Here is a 16,874-nt window from a genome sequence, read left to right on the forward strand (position 1 = left end):
ACAAAGATATGCTTCTACTCCAGCCCCATAAACAAAATCCAAATCCTGTGCTTGGGAGAAAACGATTACTGCCAAAACTCCCTCTAGTTACACAGGAAATGCACAGCCCACAGGTCAGGACCAGCAGCCACGGGAAGGAAAAGCCATTCCTGCTGGCCCATTTGGAGCTCAGTCATGGGACAGGCATGGTAACTGGAGAGTTCCAGGGGCACAATCCAAGGAAAGGCCCCAGATATTGGGCCAACACGATCTTTTCCTGCTCCACTAATCATCTAATTCCTCCTTCACTTAAAGACGCGGATGATGCTTGAATTCTCTCTCAACAAATAACGCATGTCTACATGAACTACACGACTTTATTCTAAAGTTCCTTTTCCTTTGTTCTAAGAAGCTAAAAAAGTCCAAGACTAGTGCACTGCTTCAGGCGGTTGATGATGGTACCAGAGCCCTGCACTGTGGGCGAGTAGGGGTATCTCCAAACACTTCAGAAGAGCCTGTGGGAGAGCACTTTCACATTAATTTGATTTCTACAAATCATAAGCAAATATCAGACGGATTCAACTTTGAAAACTTCTTAAGAAAGCCTTAGAGAGCAATCTCCTTTTATTAGAGAAGAACATTCAATTTTACCTCTTTTTCCCTCTCCCTGATTTCTTGAACTATTTGGCACAGGGGCTTCTCCAGCCAGCTGGGTTTGATGCCATTAAGAATAGGAAAAAAAGCTGCAATGGGCCAAGGGCCATCCCTTGGCCCTTGCTCACCACAAAAGGAATCTAAGCAGCCAGTAAAAAGTAGTCTCATGAATAGCTGCACTATAGTCCCAGACAGCACTGAGTTAGCTAAGTCAAGGGGACTGTGGATGCTTGAGGGCACCCCTTGGCACTATGGCCTGGTTCATCAGCTAAGGGAATTTCCCCTAGTTTTTTCTTGAGGGGGCTCAGAATTTGATAAGTCAGTATGACAAGAGGTTCCTGTATTTGTCAGTTGACAGGATGTGCCCTCCAGGATACAGAGTTGACAGGAAAGGATTCCCAGCCCTGAATGGCTGAAGTTTGCCCTTGGTCACATACTGAGTCAGTGGCAAAGCACTGACTCTAGCCATGGGTTCTGAATAATAAAATTCAGAAGAGTTCATTCAGTACTACTTATGGAATCTCCCTGTGGGGAAAATGATCTAGTGTTTTAGACCTTTAATATAACATTATAATCTAATCTGATCATATGGTGTTTGGCAAAGAGGGACAGATAAGTTGGCATTTAAATTCTCTGTGCCAGGAATCACTAGGTTATACTCACCTAGCAAAAGAACTCAAGGGTTTCCTTCCTTTCAGTGGTAGCTGACCTCTAATTCCTGAATCATTAGTGCACTACAGATTGAGAGCAGGAAGAGACTTTTAGAGACCATCATCAAGTCTAACCTCTTTATAGAGGAGGAAACTCGGACCTCAAGAGGGAAAGAAAGGTTGTCACAAAGTCACAAAGATAGTAAGAGATAGATTGCTGTGTTCCCCCTGCCTATGAAGAAACATTATAGCAGTGATTAGTCAGACCCAACAACCATTGATTTATGAACCCAAGTGGGTTAGAGATATATCCTGAACCAATGGTCACCTAGTTAAGCACTAGAAGGGGTGGACCGTGCATCCACCTAGTTCAACCCATTTATTTTAAAGGGTGAAGAAATGGAGGCCTAGAAAAGTCACCTGACTTATCCCAGGTCATGGAGGTCATGAATAGCAGAGTCAAAATTTGAACCCAGTTTCTCCACTCACAAACCCAATCCTCCCCGACTCTGCCTCCCTAGCCGATGGAGACATTCTACAATGGTCCTCATTCTGCCCAGGAGCACTGGCCACTTGACCACACGAAGGTTTAACCATAAAACAATGAGGCTAATTTCACAAGTCACATAGGAAAACCAGTCTCTTATTAGAGTGCTTTGTAGTCACACCTCATGTTGAGAAATGCCTTTACCATCACCCCCAAACCCAGACCTCACTTGAGAATAGGGAGAGGATTTTTTTTTTAATATCCTCAGCCCAGCTGTATGTGACACTTCCTTCCACCTCTACCTGTACATCTGTTTCCTACAGGGCTCCCGCTGCCTGCTGCCTCCAGTGAGATCCGTGAGGCTTCTGTAAGTGCTGGGGAACAAGACAGAACAGAAATGCTTCACACCTGGCTCCCAAATTACAGGAACGCTGGATGGGGGCCAACGTAAGCTGGCACCACACCAGCTGAAATGGACATCAATTACAAAGCTTGTCATCTTCCAAGGCTGCAGGGTTCTCTTCCCTGAGATCTGCACTGCTCCTCAAACCAGCCATGGCACCACTGCTACAGTTTTCCAGATGGGCTCATTTCCCCCAGATTCCACACTTGCAGATTTATTGCAGAACTTTTCTTTAACCCCCACACCTCCCCTTCTGTTTCTAAGGACTGAACTATTATTCCATGTTACAGCTTTATCTTCCCTTGGTAAAGTGAGAACTTTGGGTTGAGCTAAGTGTCGTGCCTTTATGAGCAGCAAAAAAGGAACCTTTACATCTGCCCCAAAGACAGCCTGATTTCATTCAGGTCCCCAAAAAACTGGGAATAAGTGGAGGGTCAGAGATTTCTCCCTAAACACATCAACCCACCTGGGATGATCAAGTCACAAGTCCTTGAAGCCCCTGCTAAGAGAGATGGCAAGTTTTCCAGACCCAGCGTGGGCCTTTCTTCTATCATAAAGCAGATGGTGCCAATGATGCCTCTCATAAGGAGTACGCTAGAAAAACTCTGTGCTTAGATAGAGATGCAATACATAAGGAGCTCAAAGCAAAAAAAAAAAAAAATTCAAATGGGATCAGGAGTTCAAAAATGACACAGCTCCAGTCATTATCTTTTTTTAAACCCAATTTCCCAATGGGACAGGGGGCACTTTCTTCCCCATGCCTTAGCCAAGACACCCTGAGAAAGGAATTCCATCCAACATGAAAAGGGCCATTTAATAAATAAATATTACATGCACATTTTAATTCATGTCCTAAAAGCCAAACATTTTTTAATTCCATGGGGGGGGGGGGGATTGGAAGGGGGAGGCAGAGCCTATGGCTGCCAAGCTGCTTCTCATGCCAGGGGCCCTGTGTGACAGGGTGCTTGCTGGGCTCTGCCAATGCTTGTCTGGAGAGTAATCCAGCCAGAGATGAAAAGAACTCTTCTAAGAGGGTAACTCCTTGGCCTCTACTACTTTGGGGGTTCGGATTGATTACTTTTCAATTCTTTTTTGTATGCAGATTAAAATTGAGGCAGGGAGTCTTTTTGGTCTTCCTAGGCATTCCACTGGAGAAGACTCTGGGAGCTCTTAGGGAGGGCAAAAGTCAGTATGCCCACAAGATGGGGTGCAGAATATAAAGAATAAGATTGTTAAGGGAGAGAGGAGGGGAAGTTTAAATAGCCCTAATGTGCACTGTTTCTTTTTCCCCTTCCCTAAAAAAAGAAAAAAAAATCAACAGCTTTAACCAGAGTGATCCTCACAATCTTTCTGCTGACTCAGCTCTCAATGTCCTGATTAGGGCCCACCGAAGGTTGCACAAGCCCACCACTCAACATTTCTACTTGATGTTCTCTATTCTCAAAGGCCAGGATCCTTAAGAGTTAGTCTCTGCAAGAGAGCTAGGTATCATCTCCATCTGACAAACAGGGAGCTCTGCTGAAGCAGCGCCAAAAACAAAACCCAGACCTGTCCTGGCTTTAATTCGCCATCACAGAGATGACAGAGCAAGACTTGGGTCTGAGCTGAGGAAAAAGGAAATATTGTCATTGAAACATAGCTTCTTGATGAAATGAAGACAAAGGAAGTTCTTGCCTGGTTTTCCTTCACTGCAAGGGGCCAAGGTGGGCTACTTTCTATAAACAGTCAGTGAAAGCCAGGATAGATGATGAGTCAAGTGAAGTCAAGTCAATAAGCATTATTTATATTTAATACTTACTATATGCCTCAGACCCTTTTTAGCTATGTGACCCTGAGCAAGTCACTTAACTCAGATGTTTGCCTAGCTTTTGCTGTTCTTTTGTCTTAAGCATTGATACTAAGAAAGCAGTGAAGGAGTTTTAAAAAGGGTGGGATGGGAGGTAGGTGGACAGACAACATAAATATTGAGGTGCATATAAGACAGAGTAACTGGGAGGCAGTGGAAGCTGGAGGACAGAAAAGACTTCTTATAAAAGGTAGGATCATACTGGCCTTTGGCTATGGGCTAGCTTGACAGTCACCCCAGCACAGCCATGGCCTGCCACTAAGTGAGCACAAGGCACACAGACCAAGCTCCTGAAGTCATCACGAGAAGGGGCACTCTGAGGGATTGCACTTTACAATGATAATTCAGAAACCTTCAGAAAACCTTACTCTGAAAGAAAAGGTGACTCAGTTTACAATTAAGCCAAGTGAAGTTTCCCTGAAGTCTCAGGTAAAGACTGGGGAATCAGTTCAGGGGATGCCCTCGGGGCAGGCCAAGGAGGTCATGGCATATGTTGGAGCTAGAACTTGGTGAGTTATTAAGGGCTTACTATGTGTCAAGCCCTGTGCTAGCAGGCAGCTGGGCAGAATTCACAAATTCCCTCTTCCCCTTGTGGTTTATATAAAAACATCTCAATACCACAGCATGGTCCGCCTGGAAACATCATTGGGGGGACACTGATGCCTGCTTATGAGGAAGCTCCCAAAGAGGTTTCAAAAAAAAAGCTAACCCCAAAGTATCCCTAGGAAAACTTGCCCCTTCCAAGGGGACAGATGCATACATGCGTGTGTGTGTGTGTGTGTGTGTGTGTATGTGTGTGTGTGTGTGTGTGTATGGGTTTTTCATTTAAATGGAGGAAGCTGTGGTGTCCAGCCTTATAAGCAAAAGTATTAATCATCCACCGTCTGGTTTCAATCCATTTGAATCCTGACCCTGCATCTGAATGGATGGTTATCAGGGGAAGGAGCATTTCTCCTCCATCTTATTCACCAGCCAAAAACCTGAAAATGTGAAAACCACATTGGTGGTGCAATTCTCAGGGACCCAGAGAACTCTTGATTATTACCTTGATGTTGGCTGTTGGTTGTTTCTAAAAATGATGAATAAATGTGAATTTCAGAGAGTTGGAGGGGAAAAGAGGCTCAAATTCCAGGAGCCTCTGAGATGAAGTGATACTGTCTTGCAGGAGAGGAACTCTAACAGAGCCAATAAGCAGGACCTGACAGACATGAGCCCATCAGCTCTGAGCTAGAGAACCCAGGTGGAACTCTCCCAGAACACATAGAAATGAAATGACAGGCTGAAGCACTAAGTCTTTGTTTCTAGCCCCTGTGCTCCTGGTTTGTGCTGTGTTAGCAAGAAAAAGAGAGACTTAAGCGTCCTTATGTGTCGAAACACGTCTCTCCAAAGGCTATCTTGGAAACCCTTTTCCCTCCTCGCTCTCTCTGCTCAGAGCCTCAAAAGCCATTATGTTGACTTGGGAGCCTTCACAGCTACCAGTCACCACCCTTACAACTATACTCCATACTAAGCATGGGGCCACCCATGACACAAAAACTCTGGCAAGATTAGGGAATAGCAAGAGTAGAAGAAACCACAATACGTCTGAGACTCCCAGGAGAACAATGACTAGGACTGGTGGGGAACAGACTGACAGACAGAGCAGACAGACTATAACCAGGCCTTGCTCTGTTTTCAGAAAGACACAAATGTTTTCCATTAGAAGCTTGCCTGCCCCACAAACACTCACACATAAAGCCTTGAAATCCATACGCTTAATTTCTGCTTCTCTGGTGCCTGGACCCAACTGGAGGCAGTGCAAGGAAAGGGGTAGAGATATGCCAGTGGGAGAGGGGAAAGAATCAGAAGCCCACTTATCCATCAAGTGACTTTTGGAGCATAACAGAGTCAATTCAAGGGAATCTGACTTTCTTGCAGAGAAGAGTATCATTTCTAGTGTGGTACTGATTGGCCCTATCCCTGTGTTGGTGAACCTATGGCCTGAGTACAGAAGAGGGTTGCTCCCTTCCATGCACACCTGAGGACATTTTTTACATCATGCACCCCTCTGTGCCCAGCAGCCCAGTGGGAGAGCTTCCTCCCTCCCATCTGAGATAAGGGGCGGCACACATGCAGTATTGAAGGTTACAGTTTGGGCACTTGGTCTCTAAAAGGTTTGCCATCACTGCCCTATTCTCTTAGCCATCAGATTTTCTGAGCTTTTTAGGATGACAATAACTGACCCCCAATGTAAAAAACTTAAAAAAAACCCTTTTTTTTTTTTAAACTTCCAACCCAAACACATGGAACTCCCCTCCCCTCATCAATATGTTTGCCAATTAGGACCCAGGGCTCAGGGAAGAAAAAGGTGCTCTAAAGACAGTCTAGAAAGAGAAAGGAAAGTCCCTGTGCCAGCTGCTCTGGAGCTCCCTCATTGTGCAAGCCTAGAATAACCCAAGGAGATCGACATGTCAGGCTCACACTGAGGGACTGAATTGCTCAACCTTCGATCCATTGCACAACTCCAGGCTGTAGTGGAGTTTTAGGCTGCAACACATGCAAACCACGTTTTTCACTGTGTTACCACTCTGGAATTAAGAAGTTGTTTTGCATGTGTTTGGGGGGGAAAACACCAAAACACTTATGAGGATCTTTTGCCTGGTCAGCATTTGTTATTAGTGAAGACTGCATGATGCTGTCTGGGCACCCCAGTCAGTAGTGCCTCAGCAGCTAAAACTGACCTCCAGACAAAGCAGCTTCCATATTCTCTTACACCATCAGGAATGAATTGGGATATCAGACACACTGCCCTGTTCACTTTTGGGTTACCATCAAAGCTATTTGTTTTATTCCAAATGTTGCATTTTGGGGCCAAATTTGGGCCCATCTTGGGGGTTGGGGAAAGGAGGGATCATGACCTAGAGCAAGGCAGGCTGTGGCCCCTTCCCATCTTTTTTATAATCAGGTGAAATAGGGTTAAAATAAACATCACATGCACTCTAGAGCACAAGGGAAAAGAACAGGAAGTCTGCTGTTTTGGGGGTGGGATTATAGCCAGATTACATGTGACTCTACTGAGGTTCACATTTTCACGCAGCCACCTCCTTTTCCCTCAAGGACCTCCATTCCCTGAGTTACTGCCAAGACATACCCTTCAAGACCAGAACAAGGATTCTGATTCATTTTGCCCTAGCGGTGACTTTGCCATGACCATATTCACTCTGCACATACTGAGATGAGGTGGCCAAGTCATACTATATGAAGTCTCAAAAAAGTATGCTCTAGAAACCATGCTATTGCAGAAAAGACAGCAGGGAACTTTTGGATGAGACATCCAAGAGTCTTTGGTCCTAGAATATTCTGTGATCTGGAGGACAACAGTAAACAATTCAGGGAAAAGAAGAGCAGGTAATTAAATCTAGACATGTTTCTCTTATGCACAATCTCTCATTTCCTGTTTTGTTCTCCCATCCTTTCTCATTTTAAAAAGTCAATGTATATATAAACCCTCACCTTCTGTCTTAGAATCAATACTGTGTATTGGTTCCAAGGCAGAAGAGCAGTAAGGGCTAGGCAATGGGGTTAAGTGACTTGCCCAGGGTCACACAGCTAGGAAGTATCTGAGGCCGGATTTGAACCTAGGACCTCCCATCTCTAGGTCTGGTTCTCAATCCACTGAGCCTACCAGCTGCCCCTATTTTCTTGTATTTCTTCCCTTCTCTGACCCCAAATAAATAAATATAATTCTTGTAAAAATTAAGATTAGTTGAACATAACGAACTTCTCTACTAGCAGCAATGCAAGGATCCAGAGCAAGGCTGAGGGATTTATGAGAAAGAAAACTAGCAACATCCAGAGGAAGAACTGTGGGAGGAGAAACACAGAAGAAAAACAACTGCTTGAACACATGGGCCGATGGGGATATTATTGGGGAAGTAGATACTATAATGATAACTCTAGTCCAACTATGATATGGAATTAGGTCTTAATTAATGATACATGTAAAACCCAGTGGAATTGTGTGTCGGCTAAGGGGGATTAGGGGGGCCTGGGGGAGAGGGAAAGAACATGAAACATATAACTATGGGAAAAATATCCAAAATAAAAACTAAAAACAAACAAATAAATAAAAATTAAGAGCAGTCAAATCAAACCAATGCAGATATGTGCCATATAAAAATATCTCTGATTCTCTAATCTCTTAATTCTCCTGACAGAGAAGGCAGGAAAAAAAACCCTCTTTATCAGTTCAGTAGAGTTTAATTTTGTTGTGCTGATGGCTTCCTTTTCTTTTTACCCTGTCTTAGAATTGACACTAAATATTGGTTCCAAGGCAGAAGAGTGGGACAAGAACTAGGCCATTGGAGTTAAATGACTTGCCCAGGGTCACACAGCCAGGCAGTGTCTGAGGCTGCATTTGAACCCAAGACTTTCTGTCTCCAGGCCTGGCTCTCAAGCCACTGAGCTACCCTATGTGCCAATTTTATGTAATTGAAACTGTTTATTTTAACTTTTGTGATCCTATCTCTTTTTTTTGGGGGGTCATAAACTCTTCCACTATCCATATTTATAGTAAGATTCTCCTCTTCATTCCTCTAATTTATCTATGTATCTAAGTCATTCATTCATTTGGAATTTATCTGGGCATATAGTGTGTTGTGTTGTGTCTAACCCTAATTTCTGCCAAACTGTTTCCCAGTTTTCCCAGCAATTTTTATCCAAAAGTGAGACCCTGCCCCAGTCATTGGAGTCTTTGAATTTACTGAATACTGTCCTCAAATGTTCATTTGCTTTTGTCTATTAGGCATGTAGTTTGTTTCAGAGATCAACGTCTACTTTTAACTACTACCAAATAGTTTTGATGATTACTGCTTTGTAGTTTAGTTTGAGACAGGGAATTACTAGGTCAACTTCCATGCCACTTCTTTCCATAATTTTTTTTTACCTTTGGTTCTTCTAGATCAGTGGTTCCCAAAGTTTTTTGGCCTACCGCCCCCTTTCCAGAAAAAATATTACTTAGCCCCCTGGAAATTAATTTTTTAAAAATTTTAATAGCAATTAATAGGAAAGATAAATGCACCTGTGGCCATCACTGCTCCCCTGGATCGCTGCAGCACCCACCAGGGGGCGGTAGCGCCCACTTTGGGAATCACTGGTCTAGATGAATTGTTATAATTTTTTATAATTTATGAAGTAATCTTTTGGTAGTTTGATTAGTATGGCACTAAATAAGTAAGTCACCTTAGGAAGTAGTGTCATATTTAATATAGTGGCATGATCCAACTGTGAGCAACTAATGTCTCTAATTACTCAGATTTGTCATTTCTGTATAGAGTTGCATAGGTATACTGATATAGTACTTTATGTGCCTTAGTAGGTAGACTCTCAAATGATCATTTTCTCTTCATTCAAAGATAAGTATTCTCAAGGCAAAGAAGAAATCCTATCAAATTCCTCCTATGACACAAATTTGGTTTTTGATACCTAAACCAGGGAGAGCAAAAACAGAGAAAAAAAATCTAAAGGCCAATTCGCTAATGAATATTAATGCAAAAATTTTAAATAAAACACTAGCAAAGAGATTGCAGTCATATATATCACAAAGATAATACACTATGGTCAGGAAGGATTTATACCAGGAATGCAGAGTTAATTCAATATCAGGAAAACTACAAGCATAACTGACCATATCAATAACAGAAACAATAAAAATTAAGATTAACTCAATAAACAGAAAAAAGCTTTTGACAAAACATAACACCTATTCCTATTTTAAAAAACACTAGCAGGGGGCAGCTGGGTAGCTCAGTGGATTGAGAGTCAGGCCTAGAGACGGGAGGTCCTAGGTTCAAATCCGGCCTCAGACACTTCCCAGCTGTGTGACCCTGGGCAAATCATTTGACCCCCATTGCCCACCCTTACCATTCTTCCACCTATAAGTCAATACACAGAAGTTAAGGGTTTAAAATAAAAAAAAAATTTAAAAAAAACACTAGCAGACACAGGAAAAATGGATCTTTTCTTTAAAAAAAGAAGAAAAAAAAACAAGATCAAGGGTCCCATAAGCCCCTAGTCAGAATCTAAGATCTCCATGAAAATAAAGAAAATATAGAAGATAATAAAAGAATTGGGAATCCTTGCTCAGAGGGTAGCACCATTAAATATGTGGATTACAAAGTCCCTCATAAGTAGAAGGCAGAGACTTTGAACAAGTATATTAATTGCTTTTAGTATCCCAGAGACAATCTGGGATTGTCTGGGTACCTATAAGTACCTCCTGATTTCACATTTTTAGCTTAAATAAATTTCAGCCCCTCAGCTATAATTAGTGACATCTATAAGACATCTCTTATAGTTTCCAACATACAGGAGAAAGAATATGGGCTTTGGAGTCATGGGATCTGAGTCCAAATTCCATCTCTTTTGCTTACCACCTATGTTACCTTAAGCAGATTACTTAAAATTCCTTGGTCCTCAGTTTAGTCATCTACAAAATGAAGGAATTGTATTAGATGGCCCCTATGATAATTTCTAGCTCTAAATCTATTATCCTATGATCAATTCAGTTTAAAAGACCTATTCTAAGCAAAGAAATAACAGAAATTTTAAAAAATCAGCTTAATGCTCAAGAGGACTAGAAGAAACAGAAGAGTTTTCATTTTTTTTTTTTTCTTAAGTATATACAGGGATGGCTAGGTAGCACATTATTGAGGGAGAGAGCCACTTCTGGAGTGAGGAGGGCCTGGTCTCAAATTTGGCCAAGTTAGCATTGATTCTAAGACAGAAGGTAAGTATTTTTTAAAAAAAATAAAGGATATATGTAAAAAAATTTATTAAAAAGAGACTGTAATTTTGGCTTTTTTAAAAAATTTTTTTCCTTTATTTCATTAATTTAGAATATTTTTCCATGGCTACACAATTCATGTTCTTTCCCTCCCCTCTTCTCACCCCACTCTCCTAGCCAACAAGCAATTCCATTGGGGTTTATGTGTATCACTGATCAAGACCTATTTCTATATTATTAATATTTGCAATAGAGTGATCGTTTAGAAGAGACTGTAATTTCGGAGGAGTGGAAGTGGTGGAGATCTAAAACGCCACAGCCCAGGAAAAGGCTTTTCCAAGGTTGCAGGTTTTCTTTTTTAAATTATCTTTTAAAATAGTTCACATTTATATTGTCCTTTATAGTAGATAAATGCTTTCCTCACAAAACTCTTTAAGGTAGATAGCTGTCCAATGCCTGTATTTAACTAGAATCTGTTACGAGTTCAAAGATTCTCCAAGAGAAAACAAAAAGGGAAAAGGAGATAACCCAGTTCTGCTTGCATTCCCATAGACTCAGAACAAACAACCTAGAAAAAGACTGACCAAATGCAATGGAGAAACAGGCCTGAAAAGTCATGAGAAGTTCATTAGTTGGGAATATGCTCACGCCAGCTACTAAACAAAACAAATCTTATTTCTTCCTGCTTTCCGAAAAAGTTTCCCATTCTCTCTAGTATCATCAGTTAGATGTGTCTCTTATCCACTGTTATCAAGAAAAAGCTGAAAAGCCAGTACCCTCAGAAATCTCCGACTTCCTTGCTTTCCCTAACCATAACAAATAAACAATGCTTCCCAGTCTTGTCAATAGTAGAGAATGGGATATTCCAAGGCCCCTAAGCAGAGGAGAGTGCAGGCACACATTTTATTCATGCCAGGGGCTGAAGCATGAATGGATCACAATTGACTACATTCATTTATCCCTCCCACAGTAATTAGGGGAGGCAGGTAATGTGCATGGGGCTGGTGCATTTTCCATCAGACCAGTCTCTACACAGTAGTGAGCAAAGCATGACAGGAATAAGAATGACTCAAGTAACCAGCTGAGCGGGAGGGGGGGGGGGGGCCTCCAGTGTTCAGAACACTGTCCAGAACAGCAGAACAGCCATTAGGGCCCAAGGTTTTATCCTCTTACTTTTCTTTCTTCTTTTTTTTTAAACCCTTAACTTCTGTGTATTGACTTATAGGTGGAAGATTGGTAAGGGTAGGCAATGGGGGTCAAGTGACTTGTCCAGAGTCACACAGCTGGGAAGTGGCTGAGGCCGGATTTGAACCTAGGACCTCCCGTCTCTAGCCTGGCTCTCAATCCACTGAGCTACCCAGCTGCCCAATACTCTTACTTTTCAAGTGTCCTACATGGGGATATTTACAGGAGTCTATGTTGGTCTGCAGTCAAACTCCATGCTACTCCAGATCTCAAACACACTGAACTCCAGAAACAGGAGAGAAAGGAACGATAAACCATCTGAGAACTATGTGAATTGTACAGTTTCTAGACAAGAGATAACCTGACAGAAATCATTATAACAAGTAACGCGGCTTTTCCTCTCCCTTGCTTTTAACACCTTACTTTTTGTCCTTCTTTAAGGATAAGGGCAATAACCTCTTGTCTTTTACTCATTCTGTATCTCACCGTCAAGTTTGTCTATTCAAATACTGCCTTTGTTCAAGAAGTACAAATCACAGGATGCCGTTAGAGATCATCTCATTCGATCCTCTCCTCTTACAGATGAGAAATGAGGGTCCTTAAAAGGGAAGTGACTGATTTAAGGTCATTCACTGAGTCAGAGAGTGACAAAAGTTTTGGTTGAACCCAAATCTCCTGGCTAGTATTCTTTTCGCTAAAGACACAGTATTCTCTGCCCCTTTCCTGTTCAAAACACTTAATGGCACCCTATTGCCCAAGAATAAAAGTTTCTCAAGACTAGCCTTCAAGGCTCTTCCAAATATGGTCTAAAATTACCTTTCCCACATTATCCTTCATTGACCCTATAACATTCATTCATTTCTCTCATCAGGCAGCTCTCCCAGCATCTTGTGGATTTTCCCATTTTAATGCCTTTGTTAATGATGCAGCCCTGAACACAGGATAACCTTTCTCTTTGCCTGTCCAAAACTTATCCATCCAATAAGACCCAACCTAAACCCACATCTTCCATTTAGTATTATTTCTCCAACTCACAGAGATCTCTGTGAACTCTGAACATTTTTCCATTTGTTGGTAAGCCCATTTGAGATATAACATTGTACTGTTTCATGTTATTTAGCTTTCTATGTATTTCCTGCTTGTCTCCTTGGCACGTTCTTTGTGGGCAGAAATAACATTTTCTAAGTCTTTGTTTCCTTCACAGTGCTCAGGTCAGTGCATGTTTCTTCTCTATGTTATTTACTCTATGAATGGATATGACATGGTGAGAGGCAAAGTAAGTCAGCCAAATGCCTGATTCTGGGCATCTATGGAGAAAGGTAGTATGGCAATGACCAGGGTATTTCCCATTTCTCATTTCTCTTTGACACTAAGGGCTAGGAAGATCTGGATCCTTCTCCTTTTCTGTGGCTCTTCTCAAGTTCCAAATTCAAAGAGCAAGAATTGTGGAAGATTTAAATGCACTTTTCTCAGAGAGACAGTCACACCAACATTTACAAAGAGTCAAAGTGACTGAGGAGCCACTGCCTCACTACCCTCTTCTTAGGACTATCAGGAGTACTTCTGGTTGGTTCCTCTCATCTGAGGATGCAGCAGTTCCTTAAGCCTAGGAAGGCCGAGCAAACTGGTACCCAAAGAACTCAGAGGTTGGGGTCAATGCACCTTCTGTAACTATACCCACCAAGAAAAACATTCAGGTGATCAAAAAACATCATAGGAATCATTTCAATTATATCAAACTGAAAAGCTTTTGCATCAAGTATCTTTGAGAAGGGAATGACAGCCAAGATATATAGGAAATTAACACAAACGCCTAAGACCAAGATCTCTTCCCTAACAGTAATGGCCAAAAGATATGAACGAAGAAAGAATTCTCAAAGATAAGAAGCCATTGGCAACTTTGAGAATATGGTTTCAAATTTCTATAACAAGAGGAATGTATTCAAAACAGCTCTTGAGGTTTCACCTCACATAAAGCAAACTAGCAAAGATGACAAGACAGGAACACAACGTTCCACGGGTTTCAAAAGGATAGGCACAATAATATGTCATGTGGGGGCACTGTGATTTGGTCTAATTTGCAATTATTCTTACAAAGTAACTAAAATGTCCATACCTTCTGACTCAGTGATCCTGCTCCCAAGCCCGGACCCCAAAGAGGTCAAAGACTGAAAGGGCTATATAAAACCCAATCTCCATAGTAGTATGTTTTGTGGTTTAAAAAAACAAACAAACAACCCACGAGGAGGTAGAGACAGAAGGGCAGGGTAGCAGAGCACAGTCCTCCTCTTCAAACACCCCTAAACAGACCTGGAAAATGCACTGGGCCAAAGCTTGACAGGGAAAAATCCAAGGCAAAATTCTAGTCCTCAGTCAGCACCAGGAGAAGTGTGTGGACTGTGAAGATAAAGTCTGGCCAGCAGCATGTAGATGAGCACTACCAGGCTGTTAACACTATACACTGGGATAGAAGGTCCCAGACCCACAAGGGGAATATCTGCTAATTGGAATCTGTGTTGCTCATGATTTGGTTCCAGTTCTCAGATTCACAATAAACTGAAGAAAAAACCTGGGGAAGGAATAGGGATAGGCCCAGGCAATATACCAAGAGAGGAATAAGTTCAGGAAAAAGCAGCAAAATGAGTGGTGGAGTAGGGTCATAGCTCCAGCTTTAGTTCCATATGAAGCTTTTCTAGGAAGAACCAGGACAGAATTCGTAGACAAAACGGGAAGCTATGGTTCTGCCATTCTGATCAGCACAACTTTCTAGTTGACAGAAAGTGACTTAAGTCCAACAGAATCTACTACTGATGTGCTTCAACTTGCAGAATTCAGACTAGGGAGCAGCGAATAGACTCTGCCCTGGATCAGACCATTTTGGAAGCAGTGAAAGCTTGAATGTTCCCAGATTGCACTGTTCCTCAGGGTCCAGAATAACCCAACACTCAATAGTCCAAGAAAGTAGCTACAAGATCAGCCCAGACCTTCCCTCCAGAAGTGCGCAGAGCCCAGTCCTAACATAAAATAGTCAGGAAGAAGGCTGGAAGAATGAGTAAGCAGAAAAAGAATACCACCAAAAAAAAGTCATTGTGACAAGGATGTGCTCAAGACACAAACTGAGTAGAAGGCAACGTCCCCAAAACACCTACAGGAAAAGCCTCAGTGCAAAATATAGCCTGGGCACAAACTCAGCTAGAATTCCTGAAAGAGATAAAACAAGAGGTTAAAAAGGATGCCCCTCAATTGGGGAATGGCTGAACAAATTGTGGTATCTGCAGGTGATGGAATACTATTGTGCTCAAAGGAATAATGAACTGGAGGAGTTCCATGTGAACTGGAAAGACCTCCAGGAATTGATGCAGAGCAAAAGGAGCAGAGCCAGAAGAACATTGTACACAGAGACAGATACACTGTGGTAAAATAGAATGTAATGGACTTCTGTACCAGCAGCACTGCAATGATCCAGGACAACTAGGAGGGATTTAGGGTAAAGAACGCTACCCACATTCAGAGGAAGGACTGCAGGAGAGGAAACATAGAAGATAAACAATTGCTTGAACGCATGGGTTGGGGTGGACATGTTTGAGGATGTGGACTCGAAACGACCACACAAATGCAACTACCAACAATATGGAAATAGGCCCTGAACAAGGACACATGTTACAACCAGTGGAAATGTGCGTCGGCCATGGGTGGGGGGAGAGCGGGGGGTGAAGGGGAAAGTAGGGGTATGAAGCATGTAAACAGGTTAAAAATGAATATTAATAAATGTTTAAAATGAAAAAAAGAGGTTAAAAAGGAAGCTATTAATGATTTTACAAATTAAATGAGAGAACTAAAGGGAAACAATAGGAAAAGAAATAAGAGCTATGGAAAAAAGAATTGGAAATGGAATTAACAGGTTGGTATAAAAAATACAAAACCTTCACAAGCAACAAACTCCCTAAAAATGAAAACAGACCAAAAAAGAAGTCACTGACTTCATGAGACAATAAGAAATATTAAAACAAAGTAAAAAAACTGGGGAAAAAATAGAAGAAAATGTCTGGTATCTTATACAAAAATAAATGACCTGGCTCACTTGATAGAAAGTAGCCAGATCTAGAGAGAGGAGGTGCTGGGTTCAAATATGAACTCTGATACTTCCTAGCTATGTCGCCCTAGGCAAGTTACTTACCCTCAACTGCCTAGCCCTTACTATTTTTCTGACGTGGAACCAATACTTAGAATAGATTCTACAATAGGAAGCAAGGTTTAAAAGAACAAACTGGAAAACAAATAAAAGAGAAAAAAAATTCAAAGAATCAGAGTACCTGAATGCTATGACCAAAAAAAAAAGGTCCTCTTACCATATTTCAAGAAATCTGCCCAGATGTTTTAGACTAGAGGGCAAAATAGAATCTCCTAGTCATCTCCTGAAGGAAATGCCAAAATTAAAATTTCTAGGAAATTATAGCACTGAACAAGAGCTTTTAGGTGAAAAAACAAAATAAAACTATGAGCAGCCAAAAAGAAAGAATTCAAGTACCTAAGCACCATGGATCATACACGGTGTGGCAGTTACCACCATAAAGAAGTGCAAAGCTTGGAATATGATCTTCCAGAAAGCAAAGGATATGGGTTTACAGCCAAGAATAATTTACCCAACAGAAGTGAGTATAATCCTACAGGGGAAAAATTAGATTTTGAATGAAACAGAAGACTTCCAAGCTTTCCTGATGAAAAGACCAGAGCTGTATAGAAACTTTCAAACTGAAACACAATCAAGAAGAGAAAGTCAAGAGTCATAAAAAAGTTAACATGATTGAGCAATCATAAGGATAATGAGGATAAACTATTTACATTTTTCTATAGGGAGATGATATGTGTATCCCTTCAGAATTCTATCATCCTCAGGGGTCACACTA

The 16,874-nt window shown here is 41.6% G+C and overlaps 1 protein-coding gene across 1 annotated transcript in view; it reads right to left on the reverse strand.

Moving 5' to 3' along the window:
• The window catches only part of SMG6 (SMG6 nonsense mediated mRNA decay factor), a 191,253-nt gene that overhangs the window by 57,957 nt on the left and 116,422 nt on the right, over positions 1 to 16,874 (reverse strand). The window lies entirely within an intron of this gene.

This window comes from Gracilinanus agilis, chromosome 4 (genome assembly GCF_016433145.1).
Source record: "Gracilinanus agilis isolate LMUSP501 chromosome 4, AgileGrace, whole genome shotgun sequence".
Taxonomy (NCBI): Eukaryota; Metazoa; Chordata; class Mammalia; order Didelphimorphia; family Didelphidae; genus Gracilinanus; species Gracilinanus agilis.